This window comes from Calypte anna, chromosome W, assembly GCF_003957555.1.
Source record: "Calypte anna isolate BGI_N300 chromosome W, bCalAnn1_v1.p, whole genome shotgun sequence".
Classification (NCBI taxonomy): domain Eukaryota; kingdom Metazoa; phylum Chordata; class Aves; order Apodiformes; family Trochilidae; genus Calypte; species Calypte anna.
Genome location: NC_044276.1, coordinates 17720528 through 17734392, shown reverse-complemented (window position 1 = coordinate 17734392; position 13865 = coordinate 17720528). Strand labels below are relative to the sequence as shown.

The 13865-nt window shown below is 48.1% G+C and overlaps 1 pseudogene; it reads left to right on the top strand.

Annotated features, from left to right (window-relative positions):
• The first annotated feature begins 2941 nt into the window (after positions 1-2941).
• LOC115600115 lies at positions 2942-3683 on the top strand (annotated as a pseudogene).
• Positions 3684-13865: the final 10182 nt, after the last annotated feature.

Sequence of the window (13865 nt, the reverse complement as noted above, 5' to 3'; positions counted from 1 at the left end):
GGGCAGTGAAGCTGGGCTTCCTGCAGGGGGTCTTCTCCAGCTGGCAGCGTGTGCCACAGCTAAAGGGATCCTTCGGGAGGATTTTGGTGGGTAGGAGGAAAAGGTTTGGCAGAGCAGGGCTCTCCTGGAGCAGCGTCAGAGGGAGAGGCCATGGGGCTGCCTTCTGCTGAGGATGGCTGCAGGGGCTGATGGTGTGTGTGCAGGCAGGGGTGCCCAGGGCTGTCCTTCAGAGCAGGGTCCTGCAGCCCAGGGGCTGTGTGCTGGGGCAGAGACTCTGCTGCCTGCCTGCCCGGAGAGCTCCCTGGGGCTGGCAGAAGCTGTGGCTGGCAGGAAACAGGGAGGAGAGGGCAGGGTCCTGTATCTGTTGAGAGAGGGATGAATTCTGGCTTTGAGAGGGTTTTTTCAGACAGCACATCTCTTGGATACTGGTCATACCAGAATATTTGTGAGAGGATTTTTTGTAATCACAGTTAGGGCACAGATTCCTTCTTGGAAGCTATGCTTTCATCAGTCCAAATGTGCACTTTTGTCTGTCTTGGGAGCGTGGTATGGAACCTCACCTGGACATGTGAAATCAGGGGCTCTGAGTCCCTACACCATCGCCCCCCTGTGTGCTAGGAACCTCAGCACGTGCTGTCAGCCTCCTCTACCTGAAAGATATATCCAGCATCACCTTCCCAGGTTTATCAGGGTCTGTGTGACAGCATAGCCCTCAGGAAGCCCATGAGGTCTGGGGTGTTGGGCACCTCCTCCTCCATCTGCTCACACAAGAGGTGAAGTGCATCTGTGCTGTGCTGTGCCCACCTCCCCCTGCCCAGGGGCTGGAGGTGCCTGCCAGGCATTATCAACATCTGGGAGGGGTTGTGCACTGCTGGGGGAGGGAAAGGCTTTCCTGAGTGTCCCTCTGCCTCTCTCCATGCCCCCCTCAGCTGCTCTTGCTGTTGATGTCAGGCTGGGACTGGGAGTTTCAGCTGCAGGCACAGCTCTTGTGGCTCCTCCCATGCAGATGGTTTCAGGCAAGGAGGTGTCCAGCTGTGCTCTGCCCTGGGAAGCTCTGGGCAGTGCAGTCTGAGTGAGGCTGGGCAGGGAGCTGACCTCCCTTCATCAGATGCCCTCATTCCATCCCTGGGCTGTCTCCTTGGGCTGTCTGTCCAAGCTGTGAGCTGCCTTCCAGGGGGCACAATGAGCCTCCTGTGTCCTGGGCTGGAAACAGGGTGCTGAGACCTTGAGAAAGGATCAGACACTGAGTGCTCTGAGCTGGGTCCCTCTGCTCTCAGCAGGGAGAGACAGAGACACAGCCCAGCTCCCCCTTCTCTGCATGCATCTGCAGGCAATGCTCTTTGCTCACTCTGTTCTGCCTGAGTGCTGCAGCAGTGCTTAAAGTTTCTGATACCCAAGAACACTCCTCAGAAAAGATTGTGGGAGCTCTAAAAAACAAAAACAAAACACAAAAAGAAACCTCTTAAACTGCCTCCTCTTCTGAGGGTTCCTTTGCACAGGGAGGTGCCTTTGGTAGCACTAACAATCTCACATGAAAAATGAAAAACGTCCACTCTAGGAGTGGTCCCTGTCCCCACGATTCTCATGAAGCCCCTGTTGCACAGATGGGACAACTCCTTGGCAGCCAGTGAACAGAGTCCTTGCTCCTCCTGACACAAACAGCAACAAGCAGGTCTGCAGCCATGGGCTTCAAGGAAGAACTAGAAAAGTGTGTGTGTGTAGGATGCAGATATGGAAGGAGAAATGGGTCTCATTTTTCAGAGAATTATTCCTAAATTTTTTTGTTTCCTCCTCAAACAGTTCTCCCTGCCTTTTAAAATCAGCAGATGCCACACAGCAACTCCATCAGCCAGTTCCTCCTCCTGGAGAAGTGAATAAGGGGCTAGATAAAGCAGTTGAGACGTAATTTTCCACTGTTTCAGTGTGAACAAAACAAGGCCCTAATAAGACTAACTTCTTTCTCAAAGATAATTAGGAATGTTAGTCTTGTTCTTAAGACAAGGTATGCCAAGTCCAACTAGGCACCAAAAGAATGTGAATATCTGCAAAAGGAGAACATAAAGATGTCACAGTCAACAGATAAGGGGAAAGTTATGGCTAGGGTCTGATGTTGTCCTGTAACAATATAATGAAGTCAGTGAAATCAAGGAAGGTAAAAAGTTCAAACTTGAGGAAGACTTCTTACTTTATCCAAAGACCCCCTGACGACCCCTGGATAGCTCCCCAAAAGAGGACTCCGCCTACACTCCGCCCAGACTCCACCTATAATGAATATTATAATGAAATGTAATCCCTATGAATATGTATGTAAACCCACCTCCTTTTAAATATTCATAGAACTGTAATCAATAAAAGGTAATTCTAGAGTTTTAGAGGTGTGCGTGTGAGTGGAGCAGAGACTCCCCATGCACCCAGCGCTGTTTTGCTCATTGCAATTTCAATTTTATTAATCAATTACAATTTTATGAATAAATTAAACCATTATCAGAATATTGAGTCTCGGTCATTTTTAACATGCCAACCCCTTTTATTTGGCACTATGAATACAGATGCTGATATAACAAATTTCAACACTTAGTTTCCCCTCAGAAATCCAACCATAGAGCTGAAGCAAGATGTAATTAAAAAGTCTGTGTGTCTGTACCAGGAAATAAAAGCTATGGAAACTGTCTTTGATATTCCAGACATGTTTCCCCTAACTTTGTACATTTTCCTCCCTTATCAGTGCTCCATGGTGGCAAGAAGCAGATGTACAACAGCAGCTACATCAGCCAGTTCCTCCTCCTGGCATTTGCAGACATGTGAGAGCTGCAACTCTTGCACTCTGGCTCTTCCTGGGCATCTACCTGGATGCCCTCCTGGGCAACGGCCTCATCATCACCACCATCGCCTGTGACCACCACCTCCACACCCCCATATACTTCTTCCTCCTCAACCTCTCCCTCCTCGACCTGGGATCCATCTCCACCATTCTGCCCAAGGCCATGGCCAATTCCCTCTGAGACAACACGGACATCTCCTACAAGACATGTGCTGCACAACTCTTTCTCTTTTTCTTCTTCATCACAGCAGAGTTTTATCTCCTGACGATCATGTCCTACGACCACTATGTAGCCATCTGCAAACCCCTGCACTACGGGAGCCTCCTGGGCAGCAGAGCTTGTGTCCACATGGCAGCAGCTGCCTGGGGCACTGGGTTTCTCAATGCTCTGTTGCACACAGCCAATACATTTTCCCTGCCCCTCTGCCAGGGCAATGCCCTGGACCAGTTCTTCTGTAAAATCCCCCAGGCCCTCAAGCTCTCCTGCTCACACTCCTACCTCAGGAAACTTGGTCTTATTGTGGTCAGTGTGTTTTTAGGATCTGGCTGTTTTGTTTCCACAGTGGTGTCCTACGTGGAGATCTTTAGGGCTGTGCTGAGGATCCCCTCTGAGTAGGGAAGGCACAAAACCTTTTCCAGGTGCCTCTCTCACCTGGCTGTGGTCTCCCTGTTCGTCAGAACTGGCATCTTTGCCTACCTTACAACCCCCTCCATCTCCTCCCCATCCCTGGACATGGTGGTGTCAGTTCTGTACTGGGTGGTTCCTTCAGCAGTGAACCCCCTTATTTACAGCATGAGGAACCGGGTGCTCAAGAATGCCCTGAAGAAACTGGATGTCTGGATGATTTTTCAAAAGGATTAAAATGATTGACTTAAACTATAATTCTCTCTTCACATAGCCCATTACAAACCCAACTAGTCTTCAGGGTTTTTTTATTTGATATAGTTGTCGGTGTGGGATATTTGGTTTAGATTTTTCCTTTCCCTTTCAAATTATTGCCCAAAAAGCAATGTGCCCTTTCTCAGTATGTGTCTGTATTTTTATTTTTTTTTTTACCTTGAGAGGTGTGTCAGTGAAGAACTGTGTCCTCTCTGTGTGTATTTAAGCAGAATAAAGAACCTTCCAGTGATTGTTTGCCTGAGGCCCTTCCTTTGAGACCCTCTCTGGAGCTGCAGGGCAGGTCCTGTGTGCAGAACTAGAGGGGAAAGTGTCCTGGCACAAGGGCACTGCCTTGTAGTGAAATGAGGCAACCAGGTGCCACTAATTGCCAGGTAGTGGGCATGAGCTTGTGTAAAGCCCACCTGTGCCTGATTAGGGCGGGCCCCCACTGTGCATGAGCTCTGAGTCTTGAACACCCAGCCTCAGCATTGCTCAGGTTTGTCTGTATAACTGCGTGCTAACCAGCTGCGCCACTCAAGCCTCACCCAAACGGCGATGAGCGCTAGTGGCGCAACGAAGTTAGTGCTGTGCTGAGAGAAGCAGTAAAAAGCCAAGCACGCCAAAGTTGTGAGTTCCAGCAGGAGCTGAGCTTGTGAGTTCAGGCCTTACCTTTTATTGGCCCCCTAATCCTGCTCATGCGCAGTGGGGGCCTGCCCTAATCAGGCACAGGTGGGCTTTACACAAGCTCATGCCCACTACCTAGCAATTAGTGGCACCTGGTTGCCTCATTTCACTACACTTCCGGGGAGCACCAGCGCTTGATCTTTTCCAAGCTGCCCACTTTCCACCTCCACAGTCTCCTTCTGCATCCTTGGCTAAGGCCTGAGTGCTCTGGCAGCTTGGTCAAAGCCCTGCGGTGTGACATTCCTGTGCCCGCAGGCAGGGACAGGGCACGGGCACTGCTGTGACAGAGCTGGCCTCCAGAACAGCCCTTCCATCATCACAGGGGATCTCCTCAGCTCAGCTCTTCTTCCACACTTGCTCTCAAGAAGCTGCCCAAGGAGTCGACTCTTCAGAGATTGTTGCTGTGCTGCTTTCTCTGTGGGCTCCCTGTGATGCCATCATGGTCCCAGGGGGGAGGTTTGGGGAATTAGGGCTGGTTCCTTTGTCACTTCTTTGGTGTCCAGAGCCCTCAGGGATGGTGAATGTTGTGCAATAAAGACAGCCCATGGCACTGGAATTAGGCAGGGCACCTCTGAGCACCCTCCATGGGCACCCAAGAGCTTATGTGGGAGGTGGTCAGTGGCAGTGAGCACCGTCAGCTGGGTCTGCCTCCCAGCTTGACCAGCACAACCCATGAACAGAGTCAGGTGTATAAGGAAAAGTGTGTCCAGCAAATCTAGGGAGGTTTTCCTACCCCTCTACTCTGCCTTGGTGAGACCACAGCTGGGATATTGGTTCCAGTTGTTCTAGAGAGACAGGGATCTACTGGAGAGAGTCCAAGGGAGAACATGGATTTTTAAGGGACATGAACATCTCTCATATGAAGAATAACTGAGAGAGCTGGAGCTGTTTAGCTTTGTGAAAAGAAGGCTGAGGAGGGGATCTTATGAATGTCTCTAAATATCTGAGGGGTGGGTGTCAAAAGGAATGGGACAATCTCTTTTCAGTGGAATAATGGGTTTAAGCTACAACATAGGAAGTTCCACCTCAACATGAGGAGAAACTTCTTGACTGTGACGTTGTGGGAGTACTGGAACAGATTGCCAAGAGAGGTTTTGGAGTCTCCTTTTCTGGAGACTTTCAACAAATCCCTGGGTGTGTTCTTTTGTGGCCTGCTCTAAGTGATCTTGCTTTGGCAGAGGGATTGGACTGGATGATCTCTAGAGGTCCCTTCCAACCCCTAACATTCCAGGATTCTATGATTCTATGACTTCAGTCCCTGGAACAGTGATGGGGTCCATCGTGCTCCAGGCAGGTGAAGGACAAAGAGGGGACTGATGAAGCAGAGTGGGCAGGGGACAGAAAGGCATGGGGGTCAGATGGCCTTTAGCAAGCCTTTTGACATGCTCTACAATTGTCCTGTTATAGCCAGACTGGTGATATCTGGATTGAAGATGTGGGTGATGTGGTGGGTGGGAAGTTCACAAGATGATGAGGGTCACAGTACAATCACTGATCCAAAGTCCTCTTGGCAAGATGTGACGGTGCCTCAGTGTCCAGCACTTGTGCCAACACTGTTTCCTGTCTTTATACATGGGCATGATCACTTCCCTACTCCTGCTGGCTATGCTATTCCAGATAGACGCCAGGATGTTGGTGGCTTCTTGACCACCTGGGCACACAGCTGGCTGATACTCAGCTGTCTGTCCTTGAGCTCTGACTGAGGCTGATGCTGTGGATGGGATTAAGAAGTGAGTTCCATGGGGACAGGGGCAGGGTTGGCTTCAGTTGAGTGGGATCATGGAACCATGGAATGGGTTGGGTTGGAACTATATGATCTTTTACCCTTCTAACCGATCCCATTCCATGATTCTGTGACACAATCCCAGACAGTTCCAGGCCTGGGCATCTCCACAGCCACCACCAGGGCTTTGTGATGCAGGGTCTGGTGCCTGGACACCATTGTCATGGGAGTCTCCATGGTGACCCTAGGGTTATATAAGGGGTGTGGAGACCTGGAGTGCCCATTACCAGGTGAGAACCTCCCTCAGAAGTCAGCAGTTGCCCTGGGTGACCATGGAATGTCTGTGGCAGAAAATGCCCAAGATGTCCATGGAGAAGTAGGTGGAAGCCTGCTCCCAGCCCTCCACAAGACCCCAAGGTCAGTGAATGAAGGAAGGGCCAGAACAGAAGTTCCCCTGAAGGCTGTGGAGAGAGGGAAGCTGTCCCCTGCAGCCCATGGAGGAGCAGGGAGGGGCAGATGTGGATCAGCAGCTCTGAAGCACCCTGCACCAGAGTAATGTCAGTTATTAATTTAAACATGTAAAATTTTAGAAAAAGCCACATTTGAGGAATGGGAGTATGGCTGCGGAAAGGGGCAGAAACATGAAATGGCTTTTGTCTCTCTGTGTCTAGATTTCTAGTGAGTTCCATGGGGACGGGGGCAGGGTTGGCTTCAGTTGGGTGGGAGTTGTCCCTTCCCATGCATGCAAGGGGTTTGAACGAGATGATCTTGAACCCTTCCAAGCCAACCCACTCCATGATTCCATGATTCTGTGACATGGTCCAAGACAGATCCAGGCCTGGGCTCTTGACAGCACCACCAGGGCTTCGTGATATGTAGGGTAGATGCAGTTTCTGAGCTGTTCCCTTTACAGCTGAGACCCAGGCCCAATGAGGAGCCATGACAGCATCATATTCTTGTGCTTTTTTAATCACATCACCCACAGTTGGTTCCATTTCTCCAGGAACCCATAACATTACTAATAGTGTGTGGTTAAATGGGGATGGTGCAGCATGCAGAAACCTTTGCCTCATAGGCTTAGGGCATGGCATGTGATAAGGATCTACAGTCTCATCATCGGTATAGATCACATCTCAGACAGCCAATTCTTCCAGATACCTGATAGCTTGTCCAAGTGTGGTTGCTTTCACCTGTGGGCAGTCTATTTCCAATTTATAGGGATATTTCCTATGTGTATGAAATGTGTATCCTATGTGTATGTAGAGAAACAAGATAAACCAGCTGCCTCGAGTTGCCAAAGAGTGGGTGTGAGTCCACCTGCTCCTGGTTAGGGCCGGCCCCCTATTACCAGGGGGCCAATAAAGGTGGGAGACACACCCACAGAGGACAGCCCAGCTCAGCTCACTCTGGTGTGAGGCAATGAAGCGGCCAGCAGCTCGTTGAGCCTCAGGAACAAGAAGAAAGGATTGTCCCGCTACATGTGTATCTCCTAGGTCTGTGAAAAAACACTGTACCATGTACCACACTGTTGAAGACCATATCACAACTATGGTTTGTAAACAGCTCTAATGAAGAGTGAATCACAGAGCAACACTAATCCCAGATAAAAAGCCACAGATCACGTACCCTGAGTACCAAAGGTACTGCATGATTGGTTTAATTTCAAAACCTTTGAAATTTCTAGCGAAAATAGCTTGATTCCCACTTAGTGGAGCCATCTGGTATCCTCCCACTGAGGTCAAAATATAATGTATTCAGATAAACGAGTTGAATTTTTAACTGGGCTCGAGAAAATTAGCTTGAGCCCTAATTTTGGTGCCAATAAATCTTTCAGGGTTTAACGTTGGGATGGTAATTAACCGAATGACAGGAGCTCTCTATTAATGCCCCTCCCCTCCCTGAGAAAGGAAAGGACAATAAGGGAGAGAGACTTATGGGTTGGAAACTAAACTGCACAGCTTTAATGAAACAGTAATAATAAAGCAGAAAAATTACTAAATATATACAGATATACAGAAAAATAGTACCATGTTCCTTCTCCCTCACCCCAATAACTCGCACGTCACAACCAAGGCTTTAGGGCAGCCCTGGGAAAGTCCAGGCTGGACTCCTGGGGTAAGCAGCCAGGTTTAATCCCAGATCACTTGTATTGGTGATGGTGGGGTGATCATTGCTATTTTGGGTTACTCCTGCCTTGTCCTTCAGACATGGCAGCTGCCATAACCACCAAAATCTAGAATAATAATTTTGTCCTGAGGCTCTGGACTTTCTTTCCCCTTATTGGGTAGGTCAGGATGTATCAGAAATTTATTTATTACTCATTTTCGTACTCTACTTTCCACAGGAATAGTCATGACCGACAAGTTAAGGATGGGATCTGCCTTCCCATTGCCTGGGGTTCAGAGTTTGGCCTCACAGATTCATTAATAAATAAATAAATAATGAAAAATCCTTGGCTTCAGAGCCACCTTTACAGACCCTTTGCCTCCCTGCAATCATGGCCTCCAGTGATCTGTTCTAACAAGGCCATGGGGAGGCTCTGGCACCAATGGCCCTCAGTGGGGCCAATCAATGCTTCAAGGTACTTCCAGGTCCCATTCTGACTTCTGGAGCAGTTTCTTCATTCATCTCTCAGCACCTGAGGATCATGGACTAAGCACCAAACACACCCTGGGGCTTATTGAAATACAGAGAGCACTGAAGGGCCATGGCTCTCCATGGGATATTCTTTACATCTTCAAGACTTGTACAGCTAATTGGAGAGTTTTTTCCCACAATAGTTATGGATGAAAATTTTATACTGTGCTTAATGAAAACTGGTTTTGGTACTTTTGCGGTTTTTGTTTTTTGTTCTTTTAAAATATATTTTAACAAATCATCCCATGATTTTCATTTTTCAGAAGAGGTGATAGAAGTTCCCTGAGGTCTGACACTGTGTGAGCAACTTTACTTCTCACCCTCCCAACCCCAATTGCTTTCATGTCCCACCTGGGACTTCCATTCCTGGTCCTTGCATCATTCTCCTCTCCTCTCCGCAGCTGGAGGTTACAGCTCCACTGCATCACCTCCCACCTGCTCTCCTTAGAGAACTGACTGCACACCAGTACAGCAGGAGTTTTCCTTTGTGCAAGCCAAGAAAAGTCAAACGGAGAAAGTGAAGAAGAATCTGATGAGAAAGGGTTTAGAGAGACTGATGGGAAAAAAGATGTGATCATCATGACAGAGGTGTCTAAAGAGACAATCAAGCTGCTGAAAGACAGGCAAGCTTTGAACAACCTGCTGCTCAAAGCAGCACCCAGGGGCATGTCAATGAATAAAGAGTATTTTCCACGCTGGAGACTTGAGCAGCCATCTTTTTAGAAGCATTGGCACAGGCTGTCAATGGAGGAGTCTCCATCCCTGGAGGTGTCCAACAAAGGGACAGCTGTGGTGCTTGGGGAGATGATGTGATGGTTCTGGGGGTGTAGGGCTTACACTTGGACTTGGTGATCTTGAAGGCCTTTTCCAGCTATGATGGTTCCTGTTACGATCCGAGTTATTATTTTATATTTTGATTGTGAGGAAAATTCAGCCACTACTCATAGATGACGCATGAATTTACAAAAATAAGAAGCTTTATGATTTAAACAAGTTACAAGGATTTATTTTAGGGAAAAAGAAACAATAATGCCACCGTTAAGAGGAGAGAATTTACACAATTAGCTACTTTGGAGAGAAGAGTCATTAAGAAAAGAAAAGAGAGGAGGGAGTAATTAAGATGTTATCACCGTGCGCCGGCTTTTGCCTCTGGCTGGAGCCGCTCCTGCTGATCTGTGTTCTCTGCTTTTCTGATCCTCCGCTGTGTCTGCCCCGTAGCTGGAAACTGAAGTGCTGAGAGAAGGGGGGATCTCGAGGAAAAACTGCAACTTCTCCTTTTCTCCTGGGGTTTTTTTTATACAGCAAAAAAAAGAGGGGTCTCTTTTTTGCATAAGTCACTGATACACACAGACTTCCCAGAGAGGAGTCATCTTTATCTTTCAGTCTTTTGGTGTCTTGCTAATTTTATTGTCTTTGTCTCCACCATGCACCAGGAGGCGACCTGATAAGCATTCTTATCTTTTAGGTGTATGTCAGGTATATGGTGAGGTAAAGATATGTTAATTGACAGCATGTTGCAAAAAGAACAGGAAGAAAAAAAAAATTGATTCAAGAGACATATTTGGTGATCTTGAAGGTCTTTTCCAGCTATGATGGTTCCCTGATTCCGTGATACTTCAGGCATGTTCCAGCACCTGCCTGGGCACACCTGACCTGGCTTCCAGGTGACAAGGGGACCCTTTGTGACATCCCCCTGCTGCCACAGGCCCAGCTGCTGGAGACAGGTGAGTGAGGGGCCAGTCCCCTCTTTGGGTCCCCCTGTCCAGGGCTGGCTCTGTCCTCAGGAACTGGCACCTGGCTGGGTGCCGGGTCAGCTCTGAGGAGTCTCGAACCCGCGGCGTCGGCATTGCGGTACTGTCTTAGCCAGCTGCGCCACTCAAGCCTCACCCTGATGGCAATGAGCGCTAGTGGCGCAATGAAGGTAGTGCACTGCTCCAAGAGCAACTGATCTCTGCAGACATGCTCAGGACTGAGATGAGCCTGTGTTTCAGGACTCACCTTTTATTGACCCCCTGGTCCTGCTCATGCGCAGTGGGGGCCTGCCCTAATCAGGCACAGGTGGGCTTGACACAAGCTCACGCCCACTACCTGGCAATTAGTGGCACCTGGTTGCCTCATTTCTCCTGCCAGCACCTTCGGCTCACCCTCCTCCTTGCTTTGTCAGATTCCCAGTCTGCTTCCAGCAGACATCCAGATCCTCTACCATCTAAGGGCGAGGGTGGCCAGGAGAGTTTTGAGGACTTAGGAGAGGTACCTATAGAGACTTCCACCTGCCTTGTGCCTGCTCCAGCTGAGGAGGTGGGTGTCAGCAGAGGGGTGGCTGAGCAGGGCCCACAGAGCCTTTGTTGTCCTGCCTTCTCCTGCTCAGCCACTACTTATAGACGACGCGTGAATTTTACAAAAATAACAAGGCGTTAAGATTTAAGAGAGTTACACAGGTTTATTTTAAACAGGGAAAACCAGCTTCCAGGCTAGCAGAAAGCCTTTGCAAAAATTAGTCACCTTGGAAAGAGAGTTGTTGGGGAAACAGTTCAGAAATATACAGGTTGTGAGCAATCCTGACTTACTTCAATTTAGGCCACATTGGGTTAATGGCTATTGAGGCCTAGTTAGAGGCTTTCTGAGAATGAGCTACTGGGAAAGAGATAACTTCATTGGCAACAGAAGAGGAAAATAATTATGTGAGAAGAAGGTTCCATGAGAATGGTATGTGTAATTGGAATACAAAGCCACCTGCTTGATAAGCTGGTGTAAACAAGGCTTCTCTATATAAAGTGAGTGCAAGTTGTTAATAAACGATTTCATACAATCATATTGATGTGCACATAGAATCCTTAAGCCTCTGCAGACTGTTTTCCCACAAATGGCGCCCGAACAGGGACCCAGGGTGGCCCGGACCAGAGACTAAGGACGGCCCGGACCTGGGACTCTCATTCTGTTGCTTCCAGGAGCGATGAAGACAGCTGGAATGAGAGAGGAGCGGAGAAGCCAGTCGAAAGGAGATTGCTGCCCCGGCAATCTATGTAGCTGGTGCCTGGCTACGGAATAAAAGAGGTACTTCGGAACTGAAGAATCTTGCCCTGATCAAGTGAGCGGCTGGGGAGGAGATGGGGTCTACACTCTCTAAAGATGAAGAGGCAGTAGTTAAGCTCCTCCAATATATTCTCTCTAAGAGAGGTTTATCATATGATGGCAAATCCTTACGAGAATTGCTGAAATGGGCACGGGATAGAGACTTGATCTCCTCGATGGGTACCGTTTTTGAGTTACCTACCTGGGAAGCCATAGGTACTGCCCTGTGGAAAAAAAATTAGCGAAGGAGATAAGGAGGCGGGACGCTTAGCGTTAATTTGGAAATTGATTAAAGTAACTTTAGAAGAGATGGAAAGTGAAAGAGCGGCAGCTGCCTCTGTTTTCGCTGCACCGATTCCTGAGGAGACCAGTGGAAGCATTAGGACTGGTTGCTCAGCCGCCGCGGCTCCTGCTAGCGAAATGCCACAGGCGCTTCCACTGAACCCTTTTGCCAGTAGCCCGCCGCCGCCCTTACGGGGATTTTTCGGCACCACAACATCGCGCGGACAGCTGGAATGTGCGGGTGCAGGAGAAAGTACATCTAACGAACCCGATTTGCCACCTCCTCCGAGTGAGGATGAGTTAAGACAATTTTTTTAAAATAATGAGTCTGGTACTTTATCTGATGCCCAGCGTGCTAACTGATCGGAAGCCTTACAGAGCACAGAGTGTCCACCATTGTCAGATAATCCTCTTATCACCTCAGAACGAGAAGGATCTGTTGAAAAGTTGCTAAACAGCCTTATCCAAAAACTGGGAGATCTTACAGCTAAACCGGCAGGAGAGCGCTTGGGTTTAGAGTCTTTGGCCCTGGTACCGCTTAACTCTTCACAGACTCCTCCGTGTGCAGGAGCACTTATTCCACCTAATTTGCGGAATCCGGTTCCTGAACTTCCAGGAGAATCCGGATCTGGACAAAGGTGGAGAGGGGTCGTACGCGATGCAATAATGGAGGGAAAATTTGTACCTAACTTGGTGGCTGAGGCAGTACAGCCTCAGACTGTCTGCACCAAACAATTGCTGATAATTTCAACATAAGCTTTGGGCTATGTGCAAGGACAGTGCTGCTTAAAGCATATTTTGTAACCGCAAGGAACAGCACGTTAGAACACTCGAAGGTTAAGGAGTAAGCAAGACGATTAGATTAAGGGACTCAGCACGATAACAACATCCACGAAGAAGCTCGAATGTGTGAAAGATAAGCTTTGTTAGTTAATTGTTGCTAAATGCTTTGTAGCCAATCAAGTTAAAACGTGTGTAACGAGATGTAGAAATCACCAATCAGCAATATGTATACGTGGCATTAGCTCTTAGATTAGTGTATAAATATCGCCTTCTGATTCAATAAAGTTGGACATTTGTTTGCATCAAACTGAGTCTCCGTCTCGCATCTGTTTGCATCAAACACCCACTGCGACAAATGGTGACCCCGACGTGATCGGGCTAAAGACTGTAAATAAAAATTTAAAAATTGCTAAAGATTATTAAAGAAAAAAGAAGATTGAAGATTATCCGGTCGCAGGTCTCCAAGAACTCGAGAGTGAAGAAAAAGGCTGAAAGGAAGCCGGTAATTGTGGTGCGCACCTTCATCACCTCCTCGCGATTGGCAGGTGAGCTTGGAGAAACTTTTTGTTATGGGTTTAAAAGAAGAACGAGACGTTTATTATACTTTAAAGACTTTACTTAATAAGGATAAAAAAGTTATATCCGGCCATGATCTAAAACTGCTTTTAAAATGGACTCGTGAGCATTTTTCTGACATCAATTCGGTCTCTATTTATGACCCTACATTTTGGGAGGTCGGAGTTAAATTATGGGATGCCACTACACGGGGCAATAATGAAACCGCCAAACTCTTAGTACCTTGGCAAACACTTTTTGAAACTTTAAAAGGAAAAGAGTCTACTACTTCATCTGCTCCCCCTTCTGCCCCCCCGCTGCCAACCACTGCCTCTATGGTGAATGCGGATTTGGACCCAGAACCCTTTGACCCTGGGGGCTGGATGAAAACTAAAATGGGACTGAGAAGCAAAACCAAAAGCGACCGA